The sequence below is a fragment of the Tachysurus vachellii genome, chromosome 16 (genome assembly GCF_030014155.1).
Source record: "Tachysurus vachellii isolate PV-2020 chromosome 16, HZAU_Pvac_v1, whole genome shotgun sequence".
In the NCBI taxonomy this organism is placed as follows: domain Eukaryota; kingdom Metazoa; phylum Chordata; class Actinopteri; order Siluriformes; family Bagridae; genus Tachysurus; species Tachysurus vachellii.
Window position 1 is genome coordinate 22,205,683 of NC_083475.1, and position 20,000 is coordinate 22,225,682.

The following is a 20,000-nucleotide window of genomic DNA, read 5'->3' on the forward strand; positions in this document are numbered from 1 at the left end:
CTTTAACAGGTGATGTTAAAGCACAATAACATCCACACACTTTAACAGATGATGTTAAAGCACAATAACATCCACACACTTTAACAGATGATGTTAAAGCACAATAACATCCACACACTTTAACAGGTGATGTTAAAGCACAATAACATCCACACACTTTAACAGGTGATGTTAAAGCACAATAACATCCACACACTTTAACAGATGATGTTAAAGCACAATAACATCCACACACTTTAACAGATGATGTTAAAGCACAATAACATCCACACACTTTAACAGATGATGTTAAAGCACAATAACATCCACACACTTTAACAGATGATGTTAAAGCACAATAACATCCACACACTTTAACAGATGATGTTAAAGCACAATAACATCCACACACTTTAACAGATGATGTTAAAGCACAATAACATCCACACACTTTAACAGATGCAACACGACTCCTGTAAAGCTGAGATTACAAAACATTTTCCTCGTCCTTACAAACCTACCTTCTTATTCAAGTGGGATTTGTTCAGTAATGCAGTTTGGCCTTGGATTTGACTGGACAATTCAGACGGCTATTTAGTGAAACTGATCCTCGACTCTACTTGTTACAGCTCAGATTCACACGTCAGTGAAACACTCACCGGCCGCGATAAACACATCCACGGCTGACAGCAGGATTATCTGTTCCATTACGGTGTGGTTGATTACTGAGGGAACGTCAGGTCTACCCAAACACACACTTCCTTGGAGATAATTAGTTAGTTCTGACTGACATGCCACATTGCTTCAGTGACCAGGTGAGATCACTGCTCTCATTTGGTTCCTCACAATGTTTGGGGCAGTTGTGGCTCCAATGGTTAACACACTGGGTTGTTTATTTAAGGTTGGGATTCAAGCACCTGGACTGCTGAGATGTCACTGTTGGAGCCTCGAGCAAGGGCTTTAACCCTCTCTGCTCCAGGAGACTGTATCATGACTGACCTTGTGCTCTGGTCTCAACTTCCTCAGCTGGGATATACAGTATGAAGAAGAGAATTTTGCTGTGCTGTAATGTATATGTGACACATAAAAGCTTGTTCTTCCTCTTCTATCCTCTCAGGAAGGTTTCTGCTATTGATTTCTGTGATAACACGAGCAGCAACTAAAGAAAACACGCAGATGTCTCCAAAAATAATGAGACCTTGTGATTCTGTGTAAACTACAGACATCTCTGGCTAAAGGTTTGTGTGAATAGTCCTGTCCTTACATCCAGTTTACACCAGCAGAATCCAGCAGCGTTACCAGACCCTGCAGCGCCGACTCACGCAGAGGTTTAACAGTTGGAAAATCGTCCACAGAACAGAAAGAATTTCCACATAATATCACAGCAGTCCAGTCGGTTTGATTTACTATTCATCAGTGGAGCTGGAGGTGCTGAGAGACCTTATCAGGACAGTCCAGCTCCTGAGCCATGAAATCCCACAGGACACAAGCAGGTCATTCCAAGGTCATGGAATAGACAAGACGCCCTCTGGGCTCTGAGGAACACATATAAAGACGGCTTTCTGAGCGCTCTGATAACCTCCACAGGCATTTAAACCCCAGAACGTTCAGGACTCGCGGCCATGCTGTGCTTTGTGTGATGGGATTTTTTTTTTGTGCGTGTTGTTGCTATTGTGTGGGCTTTCAGTCACGACGGATGCTATCTGCTCCTGCTGACTAATTAAGCCCATGTGCTCTCGCTGTCATTTTAAGCCACTGAGATTTTTCAATCACTGTCCCAAAGGACCCCCAGAGCTCAGACTGGGTTTCATCCTGATACACACTAAACTTCAGCTTGTCAGTCAAAGTGGAAAGGTTTCAGACAAGCAACACGGGTGGCTGCTTAGCGGTTTCTCCTCACAAACATTACTCATCCTTTCAATATGCTGTAGTGTGTGTATCCTCTACGCCACTCTACACACACATTTACTCTGTACACACTTCAGACTGGAATGATCCAGTATTAACTAACGTAATACTGCCCCATGATGAGGAAACCTGGAGCTAACTGCATTCTGCAAACAACCAGATCATCACACACTATGATATAATAGTGAACACACCACTGTTAAAGGACAATGAAGTGCAAAACAATCACAGCCTATCAGAAGTGCTTCTGATGAACCCCAAATAAAGATCAGTCGTTTCTGTACAAATTTCAAGCTTTACATATTTCACCAAAAGAATGAAGCTAAAGATCTCACAAAGCATACGTGATACCTGACGTGTTGAAATAAATCATAAGGGAGAGGAGAATGAAAGAATTTCCATAACGCTCAATGTATCATGGAACAGTGAAAAGAACATCATGAACACGTAGAGGAACCAGATCAGCACAGCAACATCACTAACAACATGACGTCCCTCCAGCATTTATTACAGACAAACACATACCATGGAGACTGCTGAGAGACCTTCAGCAACACTAAAGGAGCTGCAGGAAAATCTGACATCTCATTCTTTACATGTCTGGGTGATGGGGTAAAACATCTAGACCATCAAAATCAACTACATCACGTTAAACCATGTTTGGATTTGATCTCATCAGACCATAAAACATTGTGCTGTTTAATAATTCCAAAAGGTATGTTCAGTGAAACAGACCACACATCACCAAAAGACCACCATCCCCCCAGTGCAGCAGGGGCGAGGTAACATCATTCTCTAAGGGTTTTAATCAGTCAGAACTGAGGCTTCTCAGGGATGGAATAATAAAGTTCTACAAAAGCAAGTTAAAAATCTTAAGGTGTGCTGAAGTTCACCTTTCATCACAAAAGCTCAAGTCGACCTCAGTACAGGAACGACTTCACCAACAGAAGATTGAGCCAGAGTTCAGACCTGAACATCTGTGTGGAGATGTAGCGAGCACAGAAGATGCTCTTTAAGCTTGATGGATATCAAATGATTTAACCAGAAAGAACGAGAGACCTCGAGACGATCGACTCGGTGGAATCACATTAAAAGCTGCTACAAAAGAGTGTTAGTATAGAGGTGTGTATACTTCTACAACCTCACTCACTCACTCATCTTCTACCGCTTATCTGAACTACCTCGGGTCACGGGGAGCCTGTGCCTATCTCAGGCGTCATCGGGCATCAAGGCAGGATACACCCTGGACGGAGTGCCAACCCATCACAGGGCACACACACTCTCATTCACTCACGCAATCACACACTACGGACAATTTTCCAGAGATGCCAATCAACCTACCATGCATGTCTTTGGACCGGGGGAGGAAACCGGAGTACCCGGAGGAAACCCCAGAGGCACGGGGAGAACATGCAAACTCCACACACACAAGGTGGAGGCGGGAATCGAACCCCCAACCCTGGAGGTGTGAGGCGAACGTGCTAACCACTAAGCCACCATGCCCCCCCACATCTACAACCTGGTTATTGTATTGTTTTTCTTTCATTCACTAAAAATGTGCTTTTTCTTTTATATGCTGTAATTTCACACGAAAGCTGGAAAAACCTCTAACAGAGTTTATGTTGGTTATTTTTGTTCCATCAGAAATGAATAAACATGCTGCAGGACTTTTCACTGGTTTCATTAGAACATGGTGTTTCTACCTGGACCTGATGTAGAAACACCAACATAGCTGTGATGTCACTGTGATGACACACTGTCATGTCACTATTAGTTATTAGTTAACTTAAAACTGTAGGTTTCACTGTCTGTTTGTACAAATGATCAGTTCACTTCTATTTTATTTGTATAGCTCTTTAAAAAATGAACATCGTCTCAAAGCAGCTTTACAGAACATAAGAAACATAATACAATAAATTTAATACAATACAAAAGTTCAAGATTAATATTAGACTTATATTTAAATGTGTTTGTATTTATCCCTAATGAACAAGCCTGAGGTGACTGAAGCGACTGTAAGAGGAAGGAACCTTGACAGGAACCCGACTTAAAAGTGAACCTCATCCTATTTTGGGTGACACTGGAGAGTGTGATTATAAATACACAGTCTGACAATTGTATACTGATGTGGAGGTTTTTGTCTTCAAAGACCACATGGAGTTCATATCTCCTCTTAGAAGGTCTGAATACTTTATAAAGCAGAGTCTAACTGGAGCTGGTAGATCTGTAGATGTCTCAGGATCCTCACAGAGTTGGCCTCGTCTCAGTGAAGGTCCAAAATCTTCATGTCATGGTACACAATCGGAGCTGGTACAATTTCTGGATGCCTCATGATGGTTAGAAAGAGAGAAGCAGTGGAGAGGAATATCCAAACATGTTCATAATATTAGCTAATACTAGATGTATTATGTGTACGTCTGACTAAAGAGATGAGTTTTTAATCTACATTTAAACTGAGAAAGTGTGTCTGAGCCCCGAACACTATCAGGAAGACTATTCCAGAGTTTGGGAGCTAAATAAGAAAACGCTCTACCACCTTTAGTAGACTTAGATATTCTGGGAACTACCAGAAGTCCTGAGTTTTGTGATCTCAGAGAGCGTGAAGGATTGTAACGTGTTAGAAGACTAGTTAGATACATGGGAGCTAAACCATTAAGAGCCTTGGATACACACGTGATACATACACATATGTGAATGTGATGTTGATTGTTATTTTATTCCTGTTCTTACAGCTAAACAGCCAGCCATCAATGACCAGTTGATTTACAACCCTAATGCCAGCATACAGAGCTACAATGGACCAGTCTCCATCCACTGGACCAACCTAGTGACTAATCCTGTACCACGTCATACTGCAAACCCTGAAAGCCCCAGCAGCTCAGCCTGAGCCGTCATGCACCAGGCTGTGGAATGAACATCTCCTGGATATCCAAACACCCAGGTCCATCACAGTCTTCAAGCTCAGCTTCTGTAAAAACATTCTACATAAATATAAATGATGCACTTCAAGCAGAATGGACGGCTATCTATAATCCTGGCAGTGCTGGAGTGTGTTGATAGCTATAGCCAGATCATTAGCATATAGAGCATCTGGGAATACGAATGTAAATATACACAAAGCTGTAAGTTTGACAACAGACTCAGAAACATTTCTGGACACCTTGGCTTCCTGCGAGGTTATGGTGCGATGTGTGAACAGGTATGAGAACACCAATGTATAGGATCAGTCTCTGATCCAGTGACAACTCTCAGACAGCTGTGACAATGGTACAGATGTAAAGAAGCACAGAATAGTGGAGGGTTTCAACATCGTCTGCTTGTTACAGATGAAGCTGGAGGACATCCTGGAGATTATCACCAAATCCACAGCTACAAAACCATTGCGGGAGACATTACTACAAATCTTATAGATTATTGGACATGCGCAGTCATTAGGATGAAGCAGGATAAGCGCACAAATGCTGCACGACTAATTGTGTAAAATGCTATGTCACATGTGTGCTTTCAGAGTCCAGTGGAATGATTCATGGACGATGTCTTTGTAGTGGAAACATCTCGTGTTCCATCTGGAGTGTTTAGGGACTGAAGGAGCTTTCTGTGTATTGATCACCCAAAGCAGAAAAACACTGGACACCATCAAACAAAGCACCAGGAGACGAGTCCCTGAAAGACTGCTCTGAAGCAGATGTGTGAACGAAACCAGCAGCCGCTCCACATTAATGTTTTCTGATCTTCATCTGATGCCTGGTTATGAGCCACAGCTGCATTATAACTGCACATCTGGGTGATTTGGCTTCATCTACAGAATATATGACCAAAAAAAAGTAATCAAAGATCTACTGGTGGAAATGGTGTGGATGAATGAGGCTCATTAAACAAGAAGGTCAGCGTTTGGTCGGAAAAATTAGCCATGAATGTTAGGAGACAATTAAAATGCATTTGAGTCAAGCAGTAGATGTCACTCAGACTGAGCAGTGAGGACAGAGAGGACAGTGAGGACCGTGAGGACAGAGAGGACCGTGAGGACAGAGAGGACAGTGAGGACCGTGAGGACAGTAAGGACAGTGAGGACCGTGAGGACAGAGAGGACCGTGAGGACAGTAAGGACAGTGAGGACCGTGAGGACAGAGAGGACAGTGAGGACAGAGAGGACAGTGAGGACCGTGAGGACCGTGAGGACAGTAAGGACAGTGAGGACCGTGAGGACAGAGAGGACAGTGAGGACAGTGAGGACAGTGAGGTGTTGACCTCGGAGTTCAGAAAGGTTTTTACGCATGTGTTTATGATGAGTTATGATACCATCAGGTGTTTAGGGGAAAGCTCCTGCATATCTGTATTAGTTATAATGCAGACGCTTGAAAATGTAGTTAAAAATGCCCCCCCTAGTGGCCTGGAGACCAGAAGGTTAAAGAAGGTTAGGATGATGGGTGGGAATAGCAGATCTTCTTCATGTGATTGAGCTGTGACACGGCTGAGTGTTCATTTTTATAAACTTATTATATAGTTTTTGTTGTTTTTTTTAAAGGACGGTCTTCAAAATTTCTGTCTCATTGACTAACTGGTCGCTCGGCTGCAGGAAACTGAAGAAAAGCTCTGATAAGCATAATTTAATTAGTGTGAAAGAGGAGAAATATCACACCGGACAGCCCTGTCCTCAGGTCCTGGAATCTGCCACACTAATTGTGATTCGTTGCTTGTGTTCGGCTAACAGAACATTGTGAACGCTGTGGTTTTTGTCCCTGTGTATGTGATGTGACACCTCATCGTGCTAATGTGTTCACTGTTTTTACAATGAATAAAAAATACCACATGCTGTACAAACACCTCTCAAAGAGAACGATCCACATGTAAATAATCCTGAATAACTCTACACCACATGTCAGGAGTCTTATGGTACATGTTACTGCAGCACTGAAAAGTCACCTGACATGCTGACTGAAGAGAAATCAGTAAATCTATGAAACATGCACAATTAACTGTGCTATATATAAAACTAGTGGGGGGCCACGGTGGCTTAGTGGTTAGCACGTTCACCTCACACCTCCAGGGTTGGGGGTTCGAGTCCTGCCTCCACCTTGTGTGTGTGGAGTTTGCATGTTCTCCCCGTGCCTCGGGGGTTTCCTCCGGGTACTCCGGTTTCCTCCCCCGGTCCAAAGACATGCATGGTAGGTTGATTGGCATCTCTGGAAAATTGTCCGTAGTGTGTGATTGCGTGAGTGAATGAGTGTGTGTGCCCTGTGATGGGTTGGCACTCCGTCCAGTGTGTATCCTGCCTTGATGCCCGATGACGCCTGAGATAGGCACAGGCTCCCCGTGACCCGAGGTAGTTCAGATAAGCGGTAGAAGATGAATGAATGAAAATATAAAACTATTGAACATAACGCTTTCGAGAAAAAAGCTGACTGAAATCACGCAGACTATAAATAAGAGGTTTGTGCTACTAAAATCACTGCCTTCAGACAGAATAAACCTTCAGATCTGAAACAACAAACTGCCAGTTACTGATCTGTACCCGTGTGAAACACTCGCACTGCCACAGGGACGATTTACACCAAGCTTTCAGGCAACATTACACTTAACCTTAACACTTAACCTGTACTATTCTGAACGAGAGTTCCTGATGAATTCTGGGAAATCTGAGTGACAGGGTGGTGTGATGATGCAGTGTTACCGTGACCCCCACACAGTCCATCATTTCACTAAAAGAGCAATCCCCAAGTGTTCTATTCCTTATATAAGACAGAACATTGTGTAGATTGTATTGATCTGCTGTTAGAGAGAATTCATCAACACCTGAGCACCAATCAGACTCCAGTGTATAATGGAATGCCAGTTTTTGACTACAACTAACAAATGTGAATAATATTTGATGCTAAACAAAGATGGATGTTTTCTTTAATGGAAATGAAGAGCAGATACAAGACGTCATTTCAGAGAGGATGCAGAAATCAATAACGTCACGGCAGGAAGCTAACAGAAAATAGACTGTGACATAAAGCTGAAGGATACTGTGTTTTTAGATGAATAATGTATGCTGGTTTGAGTTAAGCTGGGCTGAGCACCGAGCTCTCAATCTGAGCCGTAATTACATTAAATACTCACTTCTGGAACTCACCTGGACGCGTAGATTCGATACACACCTGGACACGTAGATACGATATGATACACACCTGGACACGTAGATACGATATGATACACACCTGGACACGTAGATACGATATGATACACACCTGGACGCATAGATACGATACACACCTGGACACGTAGATACGATATGATACACACCTGGACGTGTAGATACGATATGATACACACCTGGACACGTAGATACGATATGATACACACCTGGACGCATAGATACGATACACACCTGGACACGTAGATACGATATGATACACACCTGGATGCGTAGATACGATATGATACACACCTGGACGTGTAGATACGATATGATACACACCTGGACACGTAAATACGATATGATACACACCTGGACACTTAGATACGATATGATACACACCTGGACGCGTAGATACGATACACAACTGGACACGTAGATACGATATGATACACACCTGGACACGTAAATACGATATGATACACACCTGGACGCGTAGATACGATACACAACTGGACACGTAGATACGATATGATACACACCTGGACACGTAAATACGATATGATACACACCTGGACACTTAGATACGATATGATACACACCTGGACGCGTAGATACGATACACACCTGGACACGTAGATACGATATGATACACACCTGGACGCGTAGATACGATATGATACACACCTGGACGCGTAGATACGATATAATACACACCTGGACGTGTAGATACGATATGATACACACCTGGACGCATAGATACGATATGATACACGCCTGGACGCGTAGTTATGATATTATACACATACACAGACTAAGATGAATTTTAAGTGCGATTAAATAATTCTTCCTCTTCTCATGGTGACATTTAGGCTTTCAGAGCACTGTTTTGACTTCACTATCATCTTCATCATTTCTATTGGCTTCTTTTTTCTACAGAGGATGAATAGAGAAGCTCAGACACTTGCCTCATTCCTCATTCCAGAAAGCAGAAAGCAGCGAAAAAAGACTAAAAAAAAAAAGCCTCTGTGGGAGTCGGATTTGTGCAGAGAAACATTTAATCTCCTAACACTGCATATTAAAGAGAGGAAAAGGGATTTGAAGGACAATCCAAACATCAAACACTTGCCTTATGGAAAAAAACATGGATTCTTGTAAGTAAAAAGTGAGCACAGCTTCTATAACACAAATCAACCATAATCTGTAGGAGAGCAGACGCTATTTCTGTCTCTCTCCTCTGTGATTTCACACTAGCTGAGTTTTACTTAGCATTAGCAACATGCTGCTCAGTGAAGCGCCGTGACTAGCGTGTTGGATGACTCACCGCTGCCTCATCTGGACTCTGTGCAAGAAAAACTGCCACAGATATTTTGCACACATCAAAAGACAGGTTAAAGACTGCTCTTAGATTTATCCTGCATTCACACCACACCGGTGTGTCGGGGGAAAAGATCTTTATAATCATCCCACATTAAACAAACAAGGCTTACAGTCATGCCTCAGAGAATTGACCTTGCTGTGACCTTGACCCTGTTTAGATCAATCCCAGACTTTAATCAGCTCCATCTCTTGGTTACGATGATGATTTCATATCAGTCCTACAAACACACAGCTGTAGAGCATTCTCAGGAAAATACACAATGGTGGAGGTGTAATCATCATAAACACCATAAACATTAACCTTCAAGATGTTTTCACTGTGTTTGAAGATCCACTCTTTATAACAGTGCAGACTGAGCTAATAGTCTCCATCATATAACACCACCACACACCTTTAAACACCAAACACCCTCCAACAACATCTGATAGCATCAAACGCAATCAAACACCAAACACCATCCAACAACATCAGACACCAACATTCTTCCCCTTACAAACAAACATTTTCCATAAAACACCAACATCACTAACCCCTAATCACCATCAGAAAGCCTTAACACTCAATAAACACTAATCCTCCATTAAACACCAACACTCTTCATCAAATACTCAGATTAAATATTCTATTCTATTGTATGCACAACAAACACCAAACATGCACAACCACTATTCAACACTAACAATGTTCCTAAAACTCCTTTGAACCAAGAAAAATCATTTAACACCAAGAGTTTTTTTTTGAGTACTGTTAACTTTATTAATGCTGTCAGCACCAACAAACAGCAGCCAACGATATGTCCAATACTTTTCACTAATAAACACCATGAAGCATTCAACACTATCCAAGACCAACAGTTTCCCTCTAATACTATAATTTCTATCAACAGTATCATTATTATTAACATCCAACAGCCAATTAAACATCAAACACCATCAGACATCATCAAAGACCATTAAACATCAAACACCATCAGACATCATCAAAGACCATTAAACATCAAACATCATCAGACATCATCAAAGACCATTAAACATCAAACACCATCAGGCATCATCAAAGACCATTAAACATCAAACACCATCAGGCATCATCAAAGACCATTAACATCAAACACCCTCAGACATCATCAAAAGCCACTTTATGGAACATGACTCATTCTGAACAAAGAAAAACTTGAATCTAGGAGTTTAATACTCAGGGTTTTTGGTATTTGTTTTGGACTCTGCAGGCAGATCAGTCAGACTCGTGCTCAGACGTGATGCACACATCATGGAGCAGGCTGAAGAGTGCTCTTGCATTTATCCTGAAACAGTTTCCGCTACACTGCGGTGTCTAAAAGTGATTAAGGTCACCTTACTAACAGGGCTCTCGCTATCTCTGCTTCTTCAGCTCACCTTGTTTCCCTGCTGAGAAATCTGACAGTGTGTGCATGCTAGTGCTAGTTGTTGTTTAGCATTTGTGAATGCATGCTAGTTTAGCTTGGGAATTGATTGTATGCTAGTTTAGCTTGGGGAATGAGTGTATGCTAGTTTAGCTTGGGGATTGAGTGTATGCTAGTTTATCTTGGGGATTGAGTGTATGCTAGTTTAGCTTGGGGATTGATTGTATGCTAGTTTAGCTTGGGGATTGAGTGTATGCTAGTTTAGCTTGGGGATTGAGTGTATGCTAGTTTAGCTTGAGAATTGAGTGTATGCTAGTTTAGCTTGGGGATTGAGTGTATGCTAGTTTAGCTTGGGGATTGAGTGTATGCTAGTTTAGCTTGGGGATTGAGTGTATGCTAGTTTAGCTTGGGGAATGAGTGTATGCTAGTTTAGCTTGGGGAATGAGTGTATGCTAGTTTAGCTTGGGGATTGAGTGTATGCTAGTTTAGCTTGGGGAATGAGTGTATGCTAGTTTAGCTTGGGGATTGAGTGTATGCTAGTTTAGCTTGAGAATTGAGTGTATGCTAGTTTAGCTTGGGGATTGAGTGTATGCTAGTTTAGCTTGGGGATTGAGTGTATGCTAGTTTAGCTTGGGGATTGAGTGTATGCTAGTTTAGCTTGGGGATTGAGTGTATGCTAGTTTAGCTTGGGGATTGAGTGTTTGCTAGTTTAGCTTGGGGATTGAGTGTATGCTAGTTTAGCTTGGGGATTGAGTGTATGCTAGTTTAGCTTGGGGATTGAATGTATGCTAGTTTAGCTTGGGGATTGAATGTATGCTAGTTTAGCTTGGGGATTGAATGTATGCTAGTTTAGCTTGGGGAATGAGTGTATGCTAGTTTAGCTTGGGGAATGAGTGTATGCTAGTTTAGCTTGGGGATTGAGAAGTTTTTTTTTTGTTTTTTTTTTGCTGGTTTGCTACATTAACTGTGTGGTTTCTCAGAGTGCTGGGTTACTCAGTAATGGGTTTTGGGGTTATTGAGTGCCCTTTCTGCTAATGGATTTGAATTGAGCACACACTCTGTTGTTGGTTTTAATGGTTTAGAAGACATTTTTTCAACTGGTCTTGATTGTGAGGTTTGCTCAGGTTCTGCTTTTACTGCTCTCACTGATGGACAGTAATCTACAGCCTTGGGTATTGGTATGATGGACAGCTCCTGAGATCAATGCTAGCATCTGTTATAAAAAAGCCCCTGAGGCTGCTTGGCATTCATCATGAGCATGCTAGTGTGGAGTGTGAAGCGGCCTATGCCCACTGCTAAAAGATAAAATGGCCTTGCTGACTCATCCTCTGCTGCCTTTTCGGGGCCCTTTGGAGAATGAATGAGGTCTGAAAGCTCTTTTAAGAAGCCCAGGATTGGGGAGGTGACTCAGAAAACATACCCGATGACACTTTATTCGGATTTCTGCTCTTCGTCTGATGTTTTTGTACTGAAGTTCCGAAAGTGGTTTAAAAGATCAAACTAAGGATTATTCATTATTTATTGTTTTGCAGCAGGATGAAGTTCCTCCTGATACATTTCTCTGTAAATGATCGAACAGAATGTTTCTGAAGATTTCTGAATTCATTCTGCTGCTACCATGATGGGCTGCATCATCAGTAAAGATTAGTGAGAATCTTCCAGAAGCAGCCATGCAAGCCCAAGCCATGACACCACCATCAAATGTTCCATAGATCAGTTCATATGTTTTGGATCATGAGCAGATCCTTTCTTAGTCCACACTCTTCGTCACTTTGACTTCTCTGAAATTTCTGATCTGGTCTTCTGATTCTAAGAGAGATTTGGTATGGTCTGGATATTTCTGCTCTATAAATCTTCTTCAAAAAGTGTATCATGAGACCTTCTCCCGGCCCTCTGAAGGTTGTTGGTGTTCTCACAGTATTTCTCAGCTGTACTTCAGCTGCTGTTTTCTATGGCTAACCTGTTTATGTCTGCTTGTTGGAACACTAGTGCTCTCTTTCATCTTCATGTCAAGTGTTTGGATGACTTTCTCTCTTTTGATTTTTTCCTATAAACAGCTCTCTGCTCTTCATGAACAACAAATGCAGTCTTCACAGGTGAGGCCCAGAACACAAAGAGTATTCTTTTCGCGCTATAAATTGTTTATTCCATCAATATATCAGAACAAATCTGGGCAACAAGAAACACATGTTCCAATAAATTCACTTGAACACATCTAGATATAAACATCATTTCCCCATATTTATCTTTTGATTTTAAACCCAATTGTCATATTGGAGAATAGCAATATTAATAGAATTAGCCTTGTTGTTCCTTTACTTTTGGAGGAGAATGCATTTGTATGTTTATTTTTTTTTTTTGTAAATCCTTCCTGCAGAGCTGGAGATTCTGTGTGGATAAAGATCATGATACAGCGATGACACAGCAAACACACTCGCTGTACAGCTCACTGAATCTCCAACATGTTCCTGTCACCTCATGGCCTGCAGGAGCTGAACACAATTACTGTGTACAGCAAGCTGTCAGGTTTACCTCAGTGCACCGAGATGATGAAACTCTGATGGAGTGGGTACATTAACTGAAGCGCTCACTTCCTGATTGATTTGCTCACAACTTTAAATGATCTGTTTGACACCAACTCTTTTAGCTTGAGTATCTGAAAGTCTATCATCATTTTTTAAACTCAAGATACACAACTGCCAGATAGAAAAATCAACAAATAAAACTTTATTGTGTAAAACTTTTACAATAAAACTCATATGTCTAATAGCGAATGTGCTAAATAACAATATAAACGGTCTGCTGTACATTACTGATGGTGTTAGCATATTCTTATACAAATAAAACACTCTTCATCAAACACTACCATTCTCCAAAGGAGCACCAATCATTTCTATTAAACAAACAAACTCCAAAAAACACCAATATTTTTCACAAAATTCCAACAAACAACAATATTCTATCACAATCATCAAACAATAAACACCAGAATTTCCTATCAAAATGTCCAACCAACACCAATAAACAGCAGTGTTCTCCAAAACACAAGCGTTCCTAAAAGCATCAACATATTAATGAAATCTCTGTTCAGCACAAACATCAAACACCAACAAAAATTAAAGACCACAAACAAATACCAATGTGACCAATAAACCACCAAAATCTACCATTAAGTTGTTCCTGCAGCATTCTTCTTCAAACACTGTTATTTACACCAACAAACACCATACTAAAATCTTATCTAAGATCTTAGTGAGAAACATCATCTAAACCATCCAATATCACACCCACACCCACATCCTGTAGCGTTTACAAAATGCCATTAAAAACTCTAATGCAATCTTCAAATGGTATTAAACAGCAAACTCCATCCAACACCAGTGTGTATCTTCAAATATCTTCCCTGAAATACTGTTAAAAAACAAACACTACCAAACACCAAGGTTTTCCTTCTATTTCCATTCTATTAAACCATTCTAAATATCACCAAACACTACACCCACAAACACAAACCACAATGCAACACTTCTCATCTTTTAACTAACAAACATTCAAGTTTTCCCTGAAATTTAATTTCACAACAAACACTATTCATCACCAACAAAAACCATCTGATACCAAAAGTCTCCATCAAACACCAGTGTTCCTCTCCACACTCCATCATTCCTATGTTTTCTCTTGGGTTTATAATGCTCTCTAAATGAACCAGTGAGTGACCTGACTCATTGTTTGGGAGGGAGAATGTTCTAGAAATTGACCACGATACCTGGGTTTTGTTGCTGTTTGTTTGTGCTCTGTTACTAATGGACTCTCTAATGTACTCTTTAATAGGCTGAATTTGGACTCTCGGTCTTCATTTGCATGAGTGATGAGTCACTGATGGTCTCGTCTTTTTTTCTGTCTTCCATTATGCAAATAGTTTATTATGTAAGTTTGAACATTTCAGAGATTTGACGTGTTTTCACATGTTAAAGTTTGAATATTTTAATGAGAAACTCATCCTTCATCCTGCTCTGACATTAACATCGAGGAGGAAATGTTCAGGGTCCAACTTGTAATCTCCAGATAATATCCTCACTGGATGCATTAGATATTCATGTCAGTGTTGTGAGATGTCCATGATGACTTATTAACAGAATAATAGGTAAATTCGGGGAGGCGTGAATGAAGAGACATCACGGATGTGAAATTGGTTCTAGTGTAACGTGGAGTCGTGTTGGAGTTTGATGATTACAGAATTAGGGAGGAAATGAAATAGAGTAATGTGCAGGATTAAAAGAGGAACATCGAGCATGGCCTGTCTCTTTAGATGGATAAACAAGGAGGGTAAAAATAAATAAATAATACATCTTTATCTGCACTGAGAATTAGAATGAAGAAGTGTGTTTAGCAAGGCTAATACGATAGAGGGAATGAAAGAGGCTCCTAAAAGCTCCCATACAGTGCATCTAATGTACTCTGAAGAGAGGAGATAGAATGCCTGGTATAGCACTGAAGATGAGGCTAATTCCTGCAATGAGCCCCATAAGAGCCTCGCTATACCCCTGATGCACTATTTCCATTTCCGTTATTATTAGCCTTCACAGCTTGCAGCTATTTGGAGTTTAAATTTGTTTCTTCTGTTTGGAAAGCTGAAGATTGTCCATGGAAGTGTTGGAGCACAGATGGGCTTCATTCCGTCTCTGTTCCTCTGATTGTTCACTGTTGAGGATCTGCTTTGCATAACAATCCCAGCTCGTTTCACCGAGCTACTCGAGGCCTGCCTGTTTCCCCCGACGGGAGCTCTGATTAGCAGTAATTGGTTGAATGGCTTGTCAATCAAAGCGGTCGCCAGGGAGACCACCACAAGGTGACCTCGCTTCCATGTGAATTTATGACAGTTTCCTTTTAGGACGAGGTTGAGTGTGTTTTATTAATTCAGCAGGGAAGCAATTAATAAAGAACAATGAGTGATGCAGAAGGCAGCAGGAAGTTGAGTCAATTGCTCATGCTCAAACTTATTTCCCACAATTCCCTTGGGCTGCTGGGGCATTTCCACCTTGCAATGAAACTGTACATACTACACAACCATCACTAACCTAAATACTCTACACACAACCTACACAACCTACCCCTAGTGCACTACACATCCCGCTACAATCTACACTTTGCACTTTCCCCCAACCTGCACCCAACATACCCCTAATACATTTTATATATACAGTTGGATTCCATGACAGGAGCATTTTCAGGAGCAAAGGAATGTTTGTGACATTTTACTGGAGGAACTTTAATTCCAGGAGCTATTACCTTAAGAGTAGGTAATTTTGTGCAATCCAGAGACTAATGGGGTGAATCACCAGTCTGATGGGTCAAATAAAGACATAAAGACAGCGCTTGGTCATGATTTACAGAATAAACAACCCAGTTAAATCAGAACCAGACCTCCTGCAGGAACAGTGGGGTTTGAAGTTCTACTCTGAACTTGTCCCTTCCTACTGTACCTCGGACAACTTAACATTTTTAGTGAGCTAGATAAGTAGATTAATAAACCAGGGCCTTTTATACTTCATGTCCAGGGGCTCTGGGAATCTTTTATCTCGTCATTTCTGATAGATAACACAAACTTGTAGTAACATAAGTCAGTCTCAGTGTTTATGCAAGTCAAGACAGATTGGTATCTCATTACAGAATGGTCAATCAACCCTCTCCTTCTGCTTCTGGAACCTTTCAGTTTGGTAAGAAAGTGTTTGAGGAAGTCCTGAGGTAGAGTAGGAGAAACCTCTACACCTGACCTCTGAACTAGCTTTTTTTCCTACCATAATATCTTTCTAGCTATCTAGCTAACTAGATAAGTAGATAGACGGTAAATAAAACAGTTCCTCTGGGTGGCATTTTTGTGTTAAGTTCAGGGATTAGCGTTAATATCACTAAATTAGCAGGTCAGGATTACATCTCTTAGATTGACCTGTATCTTCTTCACTCTATCCCCCATGGCTCTGGGTTTGAACAGGATTGGCCTTTTGTGTCTCTCCAGTAAACACTAGCTTGACGCAGCTGTGTTTATGCCAGCGCACATTCTGGATTATCTGCTGGAGAAATCTAAGAGGATTTGCAGGTCTGAAATCAGTGATAATACACAGGCACCACAGCAGGGCTTCAGCAGACTTACAGCAGAATTACAGACAGCACCGGAAAATTCAGAGCCGTTTTTTTTTTCAGGGTGCTTTACAGCAAAAAAAAAAAAAAAAAAAAAAAAAACAGGATTAAAATGCAATTAGCCGCACGGTGGGTGATTAATATAGCGGGTAATGGGATGGGGCTTGTGTTTGGGTTTTTTATTTTTTGGGAGCAGAGCGAGAGACGATGCACCGAGTTCATAAATCACATGTGACAGATGTGAGATCTGAAGATCTATTTATCATGACAGAGAGAGACAGAAACACTCCACACTTCTCTGCTCATGTATGACATCACTTCCTGTACACTGCAGTCACTAATTAGCTCCATGTAGATTAGATATCAGGATCTGTTCAGGGGAAACCGTGTGTTATTCCACCATGACACCTTAGATATAGGCAGTCTGGCATGCTAATTAGCCTGTATGCTAGTTTTGGAGACCAGACTTCATTAATGCTAACACTTTGTTTGATGTAGTTAAAACAACTACAGACATCTTGTAGAACCTAAACAAGTAATAAACAGCAAGCAGAACATGGAAACAGCTCCGTCTGCCATTTTATCTGTAATATTTATGTCTATCAATAAAGGTACTTACAGAACTTACAATAAAGGTACTTACAGAACTTACAATAAAGGTACTTACAGAACTTACAATAAAAGGTACTTACAGAACTTACAATAAAGGTACTTACAAAACTTACAATAAAAGGTACTTACAGAACTTACAATAAAAGGTACTTACAGAACTTACAATAAAGGTACTTACAGAACTTACAATAAAAGGTACTTACAGAACTTACAATAAAGGTACTTACAGAACTTACAATAAAGGTACTTACAGAACTTACAATAAAAGGTACTTACAGAACTTACAATAAAAGGTACTTACAGAACTTAACGCTTTTCATCCACTTTGGTGCTTTGCTTGTAATCAACAGGACAAACTGTGAGAGAGAAAAAGAGAGATGTTAAAATAATATATAAATCTGATAGAGTCTGAGGCGTGGCCTCTGTGTGTGTCCTGTCAGTCAAATACAAGAAGGCGTGGCCTCTGTGTGTGTCCTGTCAGTCAAATACCATGACGCGTGGCCTCTGTGTGTGTCCTCTCAGTCAAATACAAGGAAGCGTGGCCTCTGTGTGTGTCCTGTCAGTCAAATACAAGGAGGCGTGGCCTCTGTGTGTGTCCTGTCAGTCAAATACAAGGAGGCGTGGCCTCTGTGTGTGTCCTGTATGTTTCCTGTCAATCAAATACAATCAGGCATGGCCTCTGTGTCTATACACTGTCAATCACATTGAAGGAGGCATGTCCTCTGTTTCTGTGTCCTGTCAGTCACATTGAAGGAGGCGTGGCCTCTGTTTCTGTGTCCGTCACATTGAAGGAGGCGTGGCCTCTGTGTCTATATACTGTCAATCACATTGAAGAAGGCGTGGCCTCTGTTTCTGTGCCCTGTCAGTCACATTGAAGGAGGCGTGGCCTTTGTGTCTTACAATCACAGCTGGTTAACATGATCTGTAAATGAAGGCATCACTAACACAAATACAGTTTGATCCAGCAGAATTTGTATCTGAAAAGTTCATGCATGTCCCTGAACAGTGCAGAAAATGTCGCCCTAATCCAAGATTTCAATTAGAGATGTTTTGAATAACAGGCAGAATGTTGCCCTGAGGCACGAGTGTAAAGTGAGCTAATATGTTCATTAATTAACACAGCACTAAATACCAGCCTATTTAAAAAAGGTAAATTATATTAAGTTCCTCAAACTGAATGTCCATCCAGACAGAAAAATCCATTCAGATTAAATGAGAGACAGAAATGGGTTTGTGCTCCTGAGAGTTTAATAGTAAAAGTTAATTATACACGACTTAAAACAGAAATGTGTGATTTTAAAAAACACATAGGACATACTGTATGTACCACAGGAGAGGAAAGAATGACATCAGGAGCAAGAATGTTTATTACTGTCGCAGATATTCAGGGTGAGTGTTAGTGCACTGCGGACACATTCACATATTTATATTAAAGCAGTGTTTTTTAATAGTGTATATTTATATTAAGGCGTGTATAGAGGCAGTAGTGGTTGTTGGTGTCTAAGGCGTGTATAGAGGCAGTAGTGGTTGTTGGTGTCTAAGGTGTGTATAGAGGCAGTAGAGGTTGTTGGTGTCTAAGGTGTGTATAGAGGCAGTAGAGGTGGTTGGTGTCTAAGGTGTGTATAGAGGCAGTAGTGGTTGTTGGTGTCTAAGGCGTGTATAGAGGCAGTAGAGGTTGTTGGTGTCTAAGGCGTGTATAGAGGCAGTAGAGGTTGTTGGTGTCTAAGGCGTGTATAGAGGCAGTAGTGGTTGTTGGTGTCTAAGGCGTGTATAGAGGCAGTAGTGGTTGTTGGTGTCTAAGGCGTGTATAGAGGCAGTAGAGGTTGTTGGTGTCTAAGGCGTGTATAGAGGCAGTAGAGGTTGTTGGTGTCTAAGGCGTGTATAGAGGCAGTAGAGGTTGTTGGTGTCTAAGGCGTGTATAGAGGCAGTAGTGGTTGTTGGTGTCTAAGGCGTGTATAGAGGCAGTAGAGGTTGTTGGTGTCTAAGGCGTGTATAGAGGCAGTAGAGGTTGTTGGTGTCTAAGGCGTGTATAGAGGCAGTAGTGGTTGTTGGTGTCTAAGGCGTGTATAGAGGCAGTAGAGGTTGTTGGTGTCTAAGGCGTGTATAGAGGCAGTAGAGGTTGTTGGTGTCTAAGGCGTGTATAGAGGCAGTAGTGGTTGTTGGTGTCTAAGGCGTGTATAGAGGCAGTAGAGGTTGTTGGTGTCTAAGGCGTGTATAGAGGCAGTAGAGGTTGTTGGTGTCTAAGGCGTGTATAGAGGCAGTAGAGGTTGTTGGTGTCTAAGGCGTGTATAGAGGCAGTAGAGGTTGTTGGTGTCTAAGGCGTGTATAGAGGCAGTAGAGGTTGTTGGTGTCTAAGGCGTGTATAGAGGCAGTAGAGGTTGTTGGTGTCTAAGGCGTGTATAGAGGCAGTAGAGGTTGTTGGTGTCTAAGGCGTGTATAGAGGCAGTAGAGGTTGTTGGTGTCTAAGGCGTGTATAGAGGCAG

At 41.3% G+C, this 20,000-nt stretch overlaps 1 protein-coding gene across 1 annotated transcript in view; it reads right to left on the reverse strand.

The window, feature by feature from the left end:
- The window catches only part of syt1a (synaptotagmin Ia), a 205,340-nt gene that overhangs the window by 113,997 nt on the left and 71,343 nt on the right, over window positions 1–20,000 (reverse strand). The window contains exon 2 of the mRNA XM_060889779.1: window positions 17,819–17,873. The gene's annotated coding sequence lies outside the window, so the exon portion shown is untranslated. The remainder of the gene's footprint in view (window positions 1–17,818; window positions 17,874–20,000) is intronic.